This window comes from Myotis nattereri, assembly GCF_964212035.1.
Source record: "Myotis nattereri genome assembly, chromosome: 7".
NCBI lineage: Eukaryota > Metazoa > Chordata > Mammalia > Chiroptera > Vespertilionidae > Myotis > Myotis nattereri.
Window position 1 is genome coordinate 64,705,467 of NC_138082.1, and position 16,621 is coordinate 64,722,087.

Genomic DNA, 16,621 nt, shown 5'->3' on the forward strand with positions numbered 1-16,621 from the left:
TCTGGGGCTCCGGAATCAATCAAGTCCTATACTCTAAGACCCATTATACTTAGTTAGCCTTTCTCTTATGAGTACTGTTTCTCTATCCTCAGCAGTTTTTCTTCCAGGAAACTGGACTCTCTCTCTCCAAAATTCTGGCTATTAATAAGCAATAACAGCAGCATCAAAAGTAACTTCATCAGCTGCATGCTCAGTAAAGAACATGCAGGCAAGGAACAATGACAGAAATTAATTAATGTTAGCACCTGAGTCTTACCCAATAATAATTTCAAATACAATATAATGCATATTTATATTTGTTTTCAAGAAGCTTCTCTTCAAAAATCCTGGATCAAGATGACAGCTTTTCTAGTACAATTTCTTTCTGTACATTTAAGTATATTGAATTCCTATTTCATACATTTACGTTAGCTCCTAAATGGTAACAGAAATAGCCAACACATGTATATGTATAAATGAAATACAATTATGTTATTTAATTGCCCCCATGATACTATATAGTGTATTCTATTTTCCTTCATGTCCTAAATTTTATCTTCCAGTAAGTTTTCAAAATATATACATGAATAAATAAATGCTAACAAAAGACTGTCAATTATTCACAAACACAGCCTATTCGAGTTGGAAAAGAACCTTAGAGGTTTTCCAATTCATAAGCATTCCATAAGCTAACGTGTCCTGATCACCATCATACCTACCACTGTTATACTCTTAGAAAATGGTTATTCAAATTCACTGGGAATACTCTATTGATGTTAAATTCCTCACCTAAGAAATCAGTCCACTCCAGTTTCAGACATAGTCTGGGACTTGGAATATAGACATTTGAGGCAAAGGTACAATTTCCTAATATTTTCCCCAAGTATTTTTACCAGTAACAAAGGGTATTTACTTCATCATTATTGATGCTCTTAATAATAAAATCTTTATTGTTTAATTTGCATATTTATCTCCTCAAATCCCTGTTTTTCAGTTCAAAGTTTTCCTAATTAGATCAGCACATCTCTAAGTATATATTATATTTTATTTTCAATTTCTGTAAGACACAATCTTATCCAAAAGTCCACTACTACTGTATCATCACTTCTCGAGAATCTGATTCTGAGAACTACAAAATGCTCAAAGCCACACAGCTAGTAATTGGAACAAAAGAGAGTATCCAGTAGAGGCAGGGCCTAAATAACTATTTTTAAAAAACTTCTCTGGTTATGCTAAAGCATAGTCAGGGTGGAGAACCACTCCTCTAGTAATTTGATCCATAGTCTACAAAACCAAACCCCAATCTCAATATGCATAGTCAACTGTTCATTTAACCAGATACTTTGTTTTTTCCCCAAGGTTTCAACATTCACTTGGAAATGAGATAAAAATATAAACCTTAAATCCTTCAATTTACTGAAAAGTTCTGGGAAATAAAGATTATATTTCCACTTTCCCACATTGCAAACTTTCTAATTCCCATCTCTGATTACCTTTCATATAAAATTTTAGAAAAATATTTAACATGAAGGTGCATAACAGAGTTAGCTTCAGAATTGCTTTACCTTCTAATAACACTCTTTTGGATGCTATCTACAAGGAGAAGGACTAATTACAATTTCCTTCATTCACTTCATAAACATTTATTGAGTGACTATTATATGTAAAGAATAATTTGAAGCAAGTTTTACCTGCAAGAAAAGTACTTTTGGATATTTCATGTGTTTCATGCAAGAATGGCAAAACACGAGGACCCACAATAGGATTTTATAATGCTTTACTTCCTTTTCAGAAGCTCAAAGAGAAGAAAATACATAAAAAATCTTTTTATTGAAACTTACACAGTGTAAGTTTTATTACATGGAAAATCTGTGGCAGTTGTCTAAATATGTGGGAGATGACAATAAAAAAGATGTGATAAAAATGTACTGATGATCTATATACCACATACCAAGTTATATATTAGAGAGAATTCACAAGAATGAGCTTTTCTATAATAAACAGTAGAATTAATGCTTATGTTCTTTTTGAGAGGTCAACAATTTTTTTCTTAATCTTAATTTAAAGTAAATATCTTACTCAGGAAAATAAAAAGTAGTCCTGTTTTGAATCAAGTACAACAAAGGAAAACTGGCTCAGTTAATTTACTTACAAAGAATAATTCTAAGTAAAATTATAAACACAAATGTCATACCATCTCTAATGTCTTTAGGGCATCACATTTGTTTATATATGTAATATGGACACATGCCTGTGACCATAAAACTGTAACCCTATTATTTGAACTCTGATATCAAGTAAACAAACAAGATAACTATTGTTCTCTAATTTTAAAAAATAGAGCTATTCAGTTAATGGGGAAAAGTTTTATCAAGAAACTATGTTCAAGAAATGGTACTGCCAAATCATTCTAAGCAAGCAGCAAAAACCTATTCATAGATCATGTCTTGTCACAAGTGAAACAACCATTGTTCTAGAAGATAATTTTCTGTTTTTAAAATCAATGTTTCTTTCTTAACTTTATTCTCAGTTAAAAAAATATATATATATATCTAAACCTATCTATATAGATATAAAAAAGACAGTGTGTTAAATCAATTGAATTATACCCCCGATCCCCAAATATACATTTAAATCCTAACTCTTGGCACCTAAGAATGTGACCTTATTTGTAAAAAGCGTTTTTGCAGATGTAATCAAGTTAAAATGAGGTCATGCTGAATTAGGGTGGACCCTAATCCAATATGATCCTGTCCTTATAAGAAGAGAAGAGATATAGACATAGGAGAAAAACCATGTGATGAGCGAGGCAGAGATAGAAGGGATGAATCTATAAGCCTAGGAATACCAAGGATGGACGGCCACACCAGATAAGAGAAAGGCATGGAACAGGTTCCCCCCTAGAGTCTTTAAAAGAAGATGGTCCAGAGGACAACTTGATTTTGGACTTCTAGACTTAAGAACTGTGGGAGAATAATTTTTTTTAATTTAAGCCACCCAATTTGTAATAATTTATTACAGCAGACATAGGAAACTAATCCAGAGAACCAAATTGCCTATTTAATTTTATCTTTCTAGTGGAAAGATCAAATCAGTTTCTCATATTAAATACACATTTGATCAATGTATACATAAAAGGTATTTAATCCCAAGAAGAAAATTCTTCAACTCTCTTGCTCTGCATGTGGAATATTTCTCCAAACATATACTGGTTGATAAAACGTTAAAATTTTAGAACAGAAAGTGAATCACTCAAGTAAAATTCCTTGCAAAATTTGTAATGTATAAAGTTTTCATGAAGCTCAAAAGTTAACAACCACTTTTTAAAAAACTATGTTTTTTAACCATGATTTCAGCATAGATTGCATTTTCACATGTTTCATATAAAATTTAAACTGCTTTTTGGGAAATTTCAATAAGAACAAAATTTAGTAGCAGTACAACAAACACAATAATGCAAAAAAAATTTGACATGAGTATAATGGACAAATCCATTACTTATTTTCTAAGAGTTGAGCTTACTATGAGGAAACCTTCTTCAATCATTTGCAAAAAGTAGGATAACTACATTACCTATTTATTAAATTATGTGCTAGGTGAGTGCTAAATATCTAAGCTTTTTACTAATATTATCATCTATCCCATTTAATCCTTACAATTATATTATTAGTATCTAAATATAAAAAATATAAAAATATACATTGATCAAAGAGAATCAATGATTTGTCCAAGATCACACAACTGGTAGGTCTGGCACAGGATTAATCAGTTAGTCTTCACTGTTCTTTGAATTTGGCATACCTATAAATCATATGTGCTGTGTTACAACTGCCTTTCGAATTACTAAAAATTTCTACAATGATAATTTACAAATAAACCTTACAATATGGGAAATAAATGAAATAGCGCTTGTGATTAGAACTATAAATATCTATCACATATTAATGATATGAGCAAAAATAGAATGCAATTCATAGAGAACAAAGGGCTAGTTCTTAATGTGGAAGAAATATAAATTAGAGCTATTTGACACAGATATGTTGCTGTGATTAAAGAATAATGTAAGATCAAAATAAGGTCTGATATATGAATGAGTTAAAAAAGGAAACATTAGAGAAAGAAATTTGACAATAGGCTGCTTATGGAGTAGCACTGTTTATGGGAACTATTTCCACTAATTTAGCAATGGTCAATTTAACGTATCTTTTTAAAGTAGTTACGTGAATTGTAGTAGACTTAGAAAATATTTAAACCATGATTAAAGTATAATTCTGAGAGAAGTTTTAGAAACAGTTACTTGTGTGCAAGGGTTTTAAGAACTTCCTGCTTCTTATAGGTTAAACAACTCAACTCAACTAAGAAAGCAGTAGAATCTATTTTTTCTTTTTTAAGATCTATCCTTACAAACAGAAGGCAGACATTATCAGCAGTTCAGAAAGGTTAGGTGTGTTTTTGCCAGAAGGCAGCCAGTGGATAATCACTTACGGTTCTATAAAGCCCAGTGACTACATAATACTGCTATTCTTATAACTATGAGGCAAGGGCAACACAGCTGCTCTTTCTTTTCTTTGGTGATCAGGATTTGCTGTCCAAAAAGTTGCAGAATAATTTGAATGTAATTAGATGAAATTTTCCCCAACAGAAAAGCAAGAATTAATTTTGACTCTAGTTCCTCAGAAGCTCTACAGTGGGCTTTTTAAACATTAATGGTCTCCTTTACTTAGAAAGCGTTTCTCTAAGTTCAACTTAAAAAGCAGACTCTTTTGCTGAATGACCTTAGGCCTCTGAGTTGAAGGAACATTAAATTAAAAATTCTGAGCAAATCTTTAGTTTCTCTGTTTGTATAAAAAGCTTTGAAAAATTAAATTTTAGTACATTCGACTCAAATTTTTATGAGTTTATTTTATTTCATTTTATATTCATCTATTTAAGCCTTTTTTTTTTTTTTTATGAAGGTGAAGAAGGGAGATTCCTTACATTTATAATTTTTTTTTCTAAAACAGTCAATTTATTTCCAGGCAAACTTTCCATTTAAAGGGTAAGGTAATTAGTTTCAGTTTTGAAGATGACACTGTGGTTCCACAATCCTTGATTGACTGTTTTTCCAGGAAAAGCAAGAGCAGCTGTGAAAGTAACTAAAAACTTAATGGGATCTTTTGATGTAGACATCGCACAAAACATAAAGCTGTGAGGAATATAAAGGGATGACTTACCGCAATTTGGAATACTTCAGAATATTTAAAAATAACTGAGAAAAATGCAGGAATCAAAACAAAAAATTTATAAATGGTATGAATAATAAAAATACCCAAACTATTCCAACACCCAAACTATTTAGTATTTGTAGTTATATGTGTGTCCAAGATAGATAGAAAGAGCCCTGTTGTCAAACATGGGTACTTAATTTCTGTTATTTAAATTTTTACTTTGTATTTAGGAATGTAATGTAACCCTATACCATGGAAGGGCAAAAGCAGCTTAGCTCAATGTAATTTTTGATATGCGATAATGCTCAGGGGGGAAAAAGGAGGGGAGAAATAGCTTATCTATACTTATGTAAATTACAGTATTAAAGAACAGTTTTAATATTTTCATTAAAACAAAATTCTACTTGTTTCTACATACTTAATAATAGAAAACTCAAAGCATCAATATTTCATTGCTTGCCTCCAAAAAACTGTTGACATCCTCTGTGGCCATCTGCCAAGGTGGTCATTCCTTTGTATTTGATGGAATTAGAGAAGTATCACGATTCTGTGAATTGGTGAAGGAAAATATTCTGTGCTCTGGGCTTCTGGTATTTTATTTCCTTGGTCCTGTTAAAAAGGGAATAAGGATGAATTTTCCAATTTTGAACAGAGAGCCAGTTATTTTATATTTCCTAGTTTCATGTTTAAGGACATTTTGAGATTTTATGAGGTCTCATTAAGAATCACAGAATTTTAGTCTTACACACAGGACTTGCTAAATTTATGATTGCAGGCACAAAAGAGCTATATCAATTAGATGATTCAATCCCCATATTTTACACTATAAGAAACTGAAATCCAGAGAGGTTAAACAACCCAACTAATGGTACAAGCGATCGGTGGCAGAGCCAGCATGAGAAACCAGTTCTTACTACTCTTAGTTCAAGGTTCTTTCCTCCAGTTGTTTACCTGGGAGGGAAATTGGGAAAAGCATCATCATTTCTAAGTTAATTTCTCAGACCTAAAGCTTAGAGGAAAATCTAGAACAAGAAACAAAAAACATGATAGTTTATTATTTAGATTACTAATTCAATGCATGGAACTTATTCAATGGGTATCTAAGAGAGATTATTTTATTACAGTATGATCATCATTTTATCAAAAATGATCATTTACCATTAAATTTCTGAATTTCAGCCAGTCATAATTATTTATTTTTCCTAATCCTTCCTACTGCAACATAAGCAAAAAGTGATATTTTTATTATCTGCAGAGCAACAGACTGAAATTTTTTTTTTAAAAAAATGGATTTTAGACACAACCTTATATCCCATAACATTTAAGATAAAATCCAAATCTAGAGGAGAACCAAGATGGTAGGGTAAGTAAACACCTATACTCACCACCTCCCACAACCACATCAAAATTACAACTAAAAAAATACAAACCACCATCATTCAGAACCTCCTGAAACTGACTTTGGCTGACCAATTCAGGCATGTGTGATCCAAACTTGATCAACCAAGTGTCCGTTTAATACCCTGAAATTTAGACATGTGACTGGGAACCCCATTAATGGCTCTACTCTGGAGAAAGCTGAAATCCCCAGAGCTACCCTTGTTCCTTTCCTTCCCACCTGTCAATTCCATGAGATATTCGAGTCACTTTCCAGATGAACGCCACATATGAATAAGTTTACAAAAATCTTGTTGCAAACAAAGGAAATTTAACCAAAATAGGCTTAAAAAAACACACACACCTAGTGTTCTTTTTGTTATAATTTCAAAGTACAGAGAAGGATATTTAAAGAGACTAAATAAAGCTTGCCTTGGTTTTTTATTCTCTCAAAGTAATTTCATAAATTGTAGTTAGGGATTGTGTGTCCTCTGGTACTACTTAAAAATTCTTCCAAATTTTAAAAATCAGGGTCGATGGATCCTAGATTGTGTGGATAGAACTATATTTTAGTAGAGGTGAAAAGATTTGCTTTGTAATTTTACTTATTTTATGTATTTAAAAACATTTTATGTAGAATGAGCTTTCTATATTCCTTTTGCTAATGCAAGACAAGGGAACATTATGAAATTATTTGTGTCACTGATTTACTCAGATCCACTTATGAGACCCAAACATATTCCCATACATTGTTTTAGGTACTGAGGAGAGAGCAGGGACAAAACAGATAAAGTCTCTGCCCTCATAGAGGAGCAATAAGAGAATTCATAGAATATAATTTGAAAATTTTATAGTACTTTAGTAATGAACTTGGTACATGTATATACAATGAGGAGATAAAACTAGCTTAAAAGTGTGAGCATATGGAGATAAAAATCCTAGAAAAAAATTTATGTGCAAATCCTTAACCATTATCTAATCTTTAAGAGGGATACATCAGAATACATAGGAAGCCCTGCCAGAAGTCAAATTATTATAAGAGTAATAATAAAGTGCAACCATCACAACAAAGGCAATACTTATGTTACACTCTTTACCACTAATTTCATATCTATTATTACAATAGAGCCTCTTAATACTTCTTCCAGATAAGCAGCATAGACAATGGAGCCTTAGAGGTCTGACAAACTTGACCACTTTGAGTAGGGGCAGAATCAGCTACAGCCTGGTTTCCAAGTTTTCCAGTTTTACTTCCATCATACCACACGGCATCATCTAACAAAAGACAGTTTCTTAATAGGCAGAGTAAAAATTCCTTTTAATTTACTTCTGTGAACTACAAATAAAGTGAGAAAAAGAAGCAATACTATTGGTGTTACGAAAAAGTGGCTGGTAACTAAAGTGAACATCTTTTGTCACTTTGAAACACATAAGCTCAAATCAGTAAGAATTCTGGGATAGTTTGATAGATTTGGCTGTGGAGGAGTTTAAGAATGTGTTATTAAGGCATATTTTCCCAACCAATGGGGTTGGCAAACTTTAGCCAGCAGAACCAACCCAATCTGTCATCTGTTTTGTGTGGCCCTCCAGACAAGAATGGTATTTACATTTCTAAATGCTTTAAAGAGCATAAAAATTTTGACACCTGGAAGTTATATAAAATTAAGTTTCGGTGTCCGTAAATAAAGCTGAACCACAGCCACGCTCATTTGTTCATGTATTGCCTCTGATTATTTTCACACCTCAACAGCAGAGTTGAATAGCTCCACAGAGACCTACCAGCCAGAGGAGCCTAAAATACTTACAATTTGAGCTTTTCAGGAAAAAGTTTGTTGATCCTTGATCTAGAACAGCAATTTCCAACTGGTGCGCCACAAGATTTTTTAAAACATGCAATACCTGACTATTTAGTCAGGGTCACTCACCAATTTTCTTTCAGATTGTCAAATAAAAAAAATGACAACAGCTACACAATAGCCATCTGGTGTGACTGAATAAAAATTACACTTTTTTTTTTGTCAGATTGGCAACAAATAGAATGTATTTGTTGTTGTGCTACAGAATTCTAGTAATTACTTTATGTGTGCCATGAGTTAAAAAGATTGAAAATCACTGCTCTAGAAGGTCACAATTTTCCAAAGAGTTCATAATGTTAAAGGCAATAACGACATCTGCTTAAACTAATAATTAAATAAATTTAATAACTGGAGAGTTAAATAAATGTTTCTTCCCCTTAAAATGGAATGATTTGCAAGCACCTGAGGTCTAAGTGACTACCTTGGGTGCCTGAGAAGCATGCTTACATATCTCAGCACTCAGTCAGCTTATCACTTAAACTAGAGGCCCGGGGCACGAAATTCATGCACGGGTGTCCCTCAGCCTGGCCTGCACCCTCTGTAATACAGGACACCTTGGGGGATGTCTGACTGCCAGTTTAGGCCCTATCCCACAGTCGGATATCCCGCTCGCAATCCAAGGCTGCTGGTTTCTAACGGCTTGCCTGCCTGCTGGCCTGATCCCCCTAACTGCCCTCCCCTGTCGACCTGATCCCCCTAACTGCTCTCCCCTGCTGGCCTGATCACCCCTAACTGCCTCTGCTTTGGCCCCACCACCATGGCTTTGTCCAGAAGGACATTCAGTCTAATTAGCATATGATCCTTTTATTAGTATAGATTATCTCTTTGTGTTTAAATTAACTCATGATGTTTGTGATTATTGTAGAGGTTCTAAATTTCTGAAGTATCAGTCCAACAATTTGAAATTTACTGTTACATTGATTTCTAGTTAATGACAGCAAGCACAAAAGCAACTTTTGGTGACATATAATTGAGTAGCATAAAAATCCTATGAAGGCTATAAATTTGCCTTAAGATAACCATCATCAAGTCTATAGGTTGCATTTACTTAATCAAAAGGAACCCCCAGAAGTCTCAAATACTTTAAAACTCAGGTTTAAAAAAACATGATTATCATATCCACAATTTTCTTGAACAAAATTACCTCTTATTTAGAAATTAAATGTAGGTACGTTCAAAAGCATCTACACTAATAAAAGACAAACATGCAAATTGACCCTAACTTCCCTATGTCTTAAGCCATGCCCACATGCCAATAAGAGTGACTATATGCAAATTAACCCAACCAAGATGGCGGCTGGCAGCCATGGAGCTGGAGCAAGCAGGAGGCTTGGTTGCCACAATGATGGAGGAAGCCAAGCTTCCCGCTTACCGCGGTGGGCTCTGAGCTCTACTCAAAGCAACAAAGTTTCAATTATAGAAGGTAAATAAACCCCAGATACCTGCTTTCGGCCGGCTGTGGCCACGGAGCTGGAGTGAGCAGGAGGCTTCCCTCCTGCCTGCCCTGGCCAGCTCTGATCTCCTCTCAAGGCTACAAAGTTTCAATTATAGAAGGTAAATAAATCCCAGAATTAAAAAAAAAAGAAAAAAAAGGAGAGGCTGAAAGCTTCTGTTGCCGGTGGGGCTTGGCCAGCCTGAAAACGGCCCTCAGCCCCTCACCCAGACTGGCCAGGCACCCCAGTGGGGACACCCCACCCTAAAGGGGCTGTGGCCAGCCTGAAAACAGCCATCAGCCCCTCACCCAGGCTGGCCAGGCACCCCAGTGGGAACCCCCACCCTGAAGGGGGTGTGACCATCCTGCAAACACCCATCAGCCCCTCACCCAGGCTGGCCAGGCACCCGAGCGGGACCCCCACCCTGATCCGGGACACCCTTAGGGCAAACCAGCCAGCCCCCACCCATGCACCACGCCTCTATCCTATATAATAAAAGGGTAATATGCAAACTGACCCTAACAGCAGAACGACTGTGAATGACTGGTCACTATGACACACACCGACCACCAGGGGGCAGACGCTCAATGCAGGAGCTGCCCCCTGGTGGTCAGTGTGCTCCCACAGGGGAGCTCTGCTCAGCCACAAGCCAGGCTGACGGCTGCCAGTAAAGTGGTGGTGGTGGTGGTGGTAGCCTCTCCCGTCTCCTCAACAGCGCTAAGGATGTCCAACTGCAGCTTAGGTTTGCTTCCCGCTGGCAAGTGGACATCCCCTGAGGGCTGCTGGGCTGCCAGAGGGATGTCTGACTGCCAGCTTGGGCCCGATCCCCCCAGGGAGCAGGCCTAAGCCAGCAGGTGGACATTCTCCGAGAGGTCTCAGACTGCAAGAGGGCATAGGCCGGCCTGAGGGACCTCACGGAGTGCACGAATTTTTGTGCACCAGGCCTCTAGTCTATATATATAAAAGCTTAAGTGACCATTATGACTGAACGACTGGTCGACTAGTCACTATGATGCGCACTAACCAATAGGGGCAGGCGCTCAACGCAGGAGCTGTCCCCTGGTTGTCAGTGTGCTCCCACAGCCAACCTCCTGTGGCCCACCATAGGCCCTGATGGGGGGGCCGGCCGGCCAACCTCCTAGTTTCCCTCCCCTGGCCAGCCTCCCAACAGGCCGCAATCGCTGGCCAGGCCAAGGGACCCCACTCTTGCACGAATTCATGCACCGGGCCTTTAGTAAAATATAAAAAACTCCAAAATGTAAGATCATAAAAGCAGTTTTGAGCCTACTTTTGATGCTGTAACTTAGTTACTTTTCAAGATACATTTAAATACTCATTAGGACTCAAAGTCAGATATTATTTGAAATATTGTTAAAATTTTATATTTACTTTTGTCATATTGTTCCCACCCTAAATTTAATAAATTTTTACAGGTCACTTGCTAAAAGTAAAAAAAGTTGAATATCTTTATTATGCTTAATAAATATTGATTTATTTTTAAATAAACTTTATGATTCATTTTTTTTCCCTTTTGTAACTCAACCATTCTTTCAAGGAGGGTTAAAAATATCTACATCATCCTATTTATTCTCTGTGATATGGCTGCTCTAAAACAAGCTACTCTGTGATTTAGAAACCAAAGTCTACCTTTAATCAAAACAAATTTTTAAGATATCTTTTACTATTGTTTCTATTTGACATTTTTTCATTTATCTCTTAGGAATATGCCTAAGCCTCATATTGGAACTTTTTTCTTTATTCCCATATGTTTCATCTTCTCTTACATCATTTTTAATTTTTCTTTGAATTCTGAGAAAATTTCTGATTTCCCCCCTACCCTCACTTCACTAAGTTGATTTCCTGCAGGCCAATTCTGTTTTTACTCACAAGAGTTGAGAATTTTAATTTATTTTTCTAATTTTAATTTTATCCAGTCATTTTTAACCTTATTTACCTCATCCTTAAATTTATCCTGGTGTTTTTTAATTTTATCTGCTCTCTCCTATGGACACCTGCTTCTGTTTCAAATATCCATGTCTTCTTGGGATCACAATCAGTTTTCTAAATATCTATCTTTTTGCAAAGTTATTTCTCTGAATGTTCACTATAGAGGTCTAATTATCCTTAATTTGCAATCTTCTTTCATAAACTTTGTCTTGTTATTCAATTATTTTTTAAAATACTCACCCCAGGACATGCTTATTGATTTGAGAGAGACAGGGGGGGGGGGGGGGAAGAGGAGGAGGAGGAGGAGGAGGAGGAAAAAGAGAAACATTGATGTGAGAGAGAAACATCATTGGTTGCCTCCAGTACACACCCTGACCAACAATTAAATCCGCTACTTAGGTATGTACTCTGACTGGGAATCGAGCCTTCAACCTTTGAGTGTATGGGACAACACTCCAATCAACTGATCCACACCAGCCATGGCTTTGATTCAGTTTTTAACAATACCTTTCCAACATTTTTGTAACTTAAAAACAATGACATCCTTTTGAACATTTTAAGGTTCGCCTATTTAAAAAATGTTGAGAAACGCTAAATAAAAAAAAAAAAAGTGATAATATTTATCCATTCAGGTCATTATTTCTTTAGCAAACAGATGAGTACAAACTCTTTGTCAGCCACTGTAGAAAAAAACCAAGAGATAAATGATAGTATTTACTTTTAAGGAGATTACAGACCAGTGGCTGGAAACAGACAAGTATTCAGATTGTTAAAATATAGTTTAATAACATCTTCAATGAAAGCAAATTAAGCTGCTCATAGATGTAAAGAAGGTGCTACATTATAATCTAGAACAAATATGAACTCAGTTCTGAATGGTGAGAACAGAAAAGGGAGAAAAAATGAGAGGTATTAATAATAGAATCCATTGGGCATATTGACCAATTTGATGAAAGAAGACAAATATTAAAATTTTTGTCAATAAGGGTGCCCTTTTGTTAGAGATATAAGGAGAAGGTTGGGAGGGTCTAGAGAGGTACCATTCAAAGATACCTGCACTGATTGATTTATTTTTAAAGTAATTTGTACTTATTAAAGTAATTCATGATCATGGTACAATTCAAAGAGCATAAATGAGTGAAAAAATGAGAAATAAAACTCCTATCTCTTCTCTCCACGGAAAAACACCATCTATTTCTTGCATGTCTCACTACATAAATTTTATACACCTTTTTAAAGAAACTCTTGGGGACAAATATATTTAGGAATTTGGGGTTTTTCAGATTTAGAAAGGTAATGAGATAAACTGCTTGGACTGCAGTTTACCTAATACCAGCCAGAGGTGTCTAGGCAGCAGCCCATAATCAAATACACTAATTTTTCTGTAATGAATAGTCCCACTTTGATTTAAACATAGAACAGAAATAATTTCATATATTCATAAATAGCTTTTATTTTTTTCCTCAGAGGATGTCATTTTTCCCTAGCTTTACTGAGATATAATTGACATATAACATAGGTAAATCTAAGGTGTCCAACATGGTGATCTGATACATGTTTTTATTGCAAAATAATTATTGCAGTAAGGTTAGTTAACACATTCGTCACCTCACTTAATTACAATTTATATGTGTATGTGTTGTGAAAACACATAATATTGTTAACTGTAGGCTGCTTGCTGAATATTAGATCCCAATAACTTATTCACTTTATAACTGGAAGTTTGTACCCTTTGATCCAAATCTCCCCATTCCCCCTACTTCCCAGCCTCTGCAACTGCCATTCTATTCTGTTTCTATGAATTTGGGTTTTTTTAATAGATTTCACATATATGTGGGATCACACAGTATTTGCCTTTCTCTGTCTCACTTATTTCAATAAGCTTAAATGCCCTATAAATGCTGTCACAAATTATAGGATTATCTTTTTTGGCTGAATAATATTCATAAGTATGCATATATAAACAAATTTACATGCATCATATATGATATATATGTGATATGCATATCACATGTTTGCATGTATATCACATTTTCTTTATCCATTCATCTATCAATGGGGGTGCAGGTATCTTTGAAATAGTGATTTCATTTCCTTGTGATATACACACAGAAGTGGGATATATATGCAGCTGTGGGGCCATAAGGTAGATTTATTTTTAAATTTTTGAGGAACCTCACTGTTTTCCATGGTGGTTGTACCAACTTACATTCCCACTGACAGGGTACAAGTGTTCCCTTTTCTTCACTTCCTCACCAGCACCTATCTCTTTTCTTTTGACAATATCCTTTTCCCAGGTGTGAGCTGATATCTCATGGTTTTGATTTGCATTTCCTTGATGATGAGTGATGATGGGCACCTTTTCCATTACTGATTGGCCACCTGTATGTGTCTTCTGTGGAATAATGTCTATTCAGGTATTTGGCCCATTTTTAAAATCAGACTATTTTTTTGGTTATTGAGTTCACTGAGTTCTTTAATATTTTGGATATCAACTCCTTATCGGATGTGGTCATCAATAGCTTTTAAACTCATGATGAAATTAATGTTTCCACATCAGTTTGGTCTTGTTGCCAAAACAGATTGAAGGAAAAAGAAATTTTTGGATTTCAGAATCTATTACATTTTAGAATTGCAATTACAGACCTGTACTAACTCTACACATGGAAACAATATATTACCATCTATAGATATAAAAGACTAAAATGCGAAGTGTCTGTCCAATCATCTGACCAGTCGCTATGACACGCACTGACTACCATGGGGCAGATGCTCAATGCAGGAGCTGCCGTAACATGCACTGGCCATTTACAAAGAAACGGCACAGCGGACCTGGCATCAACAAAGCAACACTTGACTTCCCCCAGGTGGGACACAGGCCCCGCCACCACCCTGAAGCAACAGCCCACCAAATCACAGCCAATGCTGCTGAGACCCCATGGCGCAAAATGCGGCCCACAGCCCAGCCCACCCTTAAACAGTGGCTGGGGGTGCCAAGGAATGACATCACGTGGAAACACCCTAGCTTCCTCTCCCTAGAAACCAGCCTCCTTGGAGTTTCTTCAGCCCAGGAACATGACTTGCTTTATAGCCAGGTGCAAACATTTTACACTTTAACCAAATGTCTGTGAAGCATTTACCTGTGCCTCATCTCTTTTGACCCTCACAGAAGTCCTGGAGTAGGTAGATAGGAGACTCAGTGGAATCCTATTTTCTTTTCCTTAGGCAGAAAACAGAGATTTAGAAAGTTTAGAAACTTGACACGACTGAAAAGAAGAAATGGTGGAACTTGAAAATAACTTCAGGTTTTCTCACTGCGCAGAATAGAGTCAAACACTGCTGCAGTTAATTATTATACCCTTTGTTCTCCCTGTGTGATCTACAATAATAACCTGCTTCATGTTTATATTTACTGCTGTGTTGCTGACAATTATCTGAAAGAGAAGTTGGGGTGCTTCACTAGGCTGGAAAAAGTTTAGATAAATCAGAAAGCAGGTCTAATTAAGTGAGTTTATTCTCTATATATAAAAGGCTAAGTTGACTCTCACATGCACAATACGTACAAAGTTCTCGCTGGTGCCAATTGCACGTGTGTGTTTCAATCTCATTGTCAATCGTGATTAGGTTGACACTGCTATTATAGAGAAAGTGCGAATAGTGATATATTAAAATATTCGTTCTAATTAATTTCCTTTCAATGTGTATGAATCTGTGCACCGGGCCTCTAGTATACTTATAATGATAAATTGTATCCTTTTACTTATCACATGCTTCATTATGCATGAAACACAATCTTGTTCTCAGCCATAGTGTTCCAAGACTGAAATCCTTAGAGAACATTACATATTTACTCTCACTTAATACAGGTAGTAACTGAGTACCCATTAGTAAAAAGTCTCATCACTGAGTAGTTTCTGGATTTGTGTATATTTCTCAGAAGCAGCTTTATGAGAATTCAGTTAAGAGATTTCAGATAGTGGAGCAAGTGAAAATGCTCTATCAGATGTAATGTATTCATTCAATGACTACAACATAAGCCCTGCATTGCTTGCAGATGTTTCCCACATTCTCTCTTTGCTTTTCATTATGGGTTATTAATTATTTGTAGCTTTCATATTTTTGTTTCATCCTTTAACATTTCTCTTTTGTCATTTGCCACTTTGTCCTCCTCCCTTTTTGTGTTCTCTCACCAGCTGTGTTCATGAGATGTTCAATGTGGCTGATAATCCATCTAATGCTTCTGGTATTTCATAAGTGTTTGTCTCATGATTTCATAAAGTTCTTATCCTCTAAAAGTGTTGAGCATTTTAAGTAAACAAATGCTCAGAACACATACAATTAATATAAATAATTTATATATAACCAGTGACCCGGTGCACAAAATTTGTGCATGGGGCGGAGGGGGGGTTGTCCCTCAGCCCGATCTGCACCTTCTCCAATTTGGGACCCCTTTGGGGATGTCTGATTGCTGGTTTAGGTGGGACCGGGCCTAAACTGGCAGTTGGACATCCCTCTTGCAATCCAGGACTGCTGGCTCCTAACCGCTCATCTGCCTGCCTGCCTGATAGCCCATAACCACTCTGCCTGCCAACCTGCTCACCCCAAACTGTCCCCTCACTGGCTTTCTCACCCCTAACTGCCCCCCTTGCTGGCCTGATTGCCCCCAAGTGCCCCCCTACCAGCCTAATCACCCCCAACTGCCTCCTTGCCAGCATGCTCACCCCCAACTGTCCCCCTGCCAGTCTGATTGCCCCAAACACCCCTCCCCCCCCTGCTGGCCTGCTAACCCCCAACTGCCCCCCCTGCCAGCCTGATTGCCCCC

At 36.4% G+C, this 16,621-nt stretch overlaps 1 protein-coding gene across 1 annotated transcript in view; it reads right to left on the reverse strand.

Moving 5' to 3' along the window:
- Positions 1–16,621, reverse strand: part of MBD5 (methyl-CpG binding domain protein 5) — a 402,271-nt gene that overhangs the window by 218,017 nt on the left and 167,633 nt on the right. Inside the window, exon 3 of the mRNA XM_081096408.1 lies at positions 5,647–5,795. The gene's annotated coding sequence lies outside the window, so the exon portion shown is untranslated. The remainder of the gene's footprint in view (positions 1–5,646; positions 5,796–16,621) is intronic.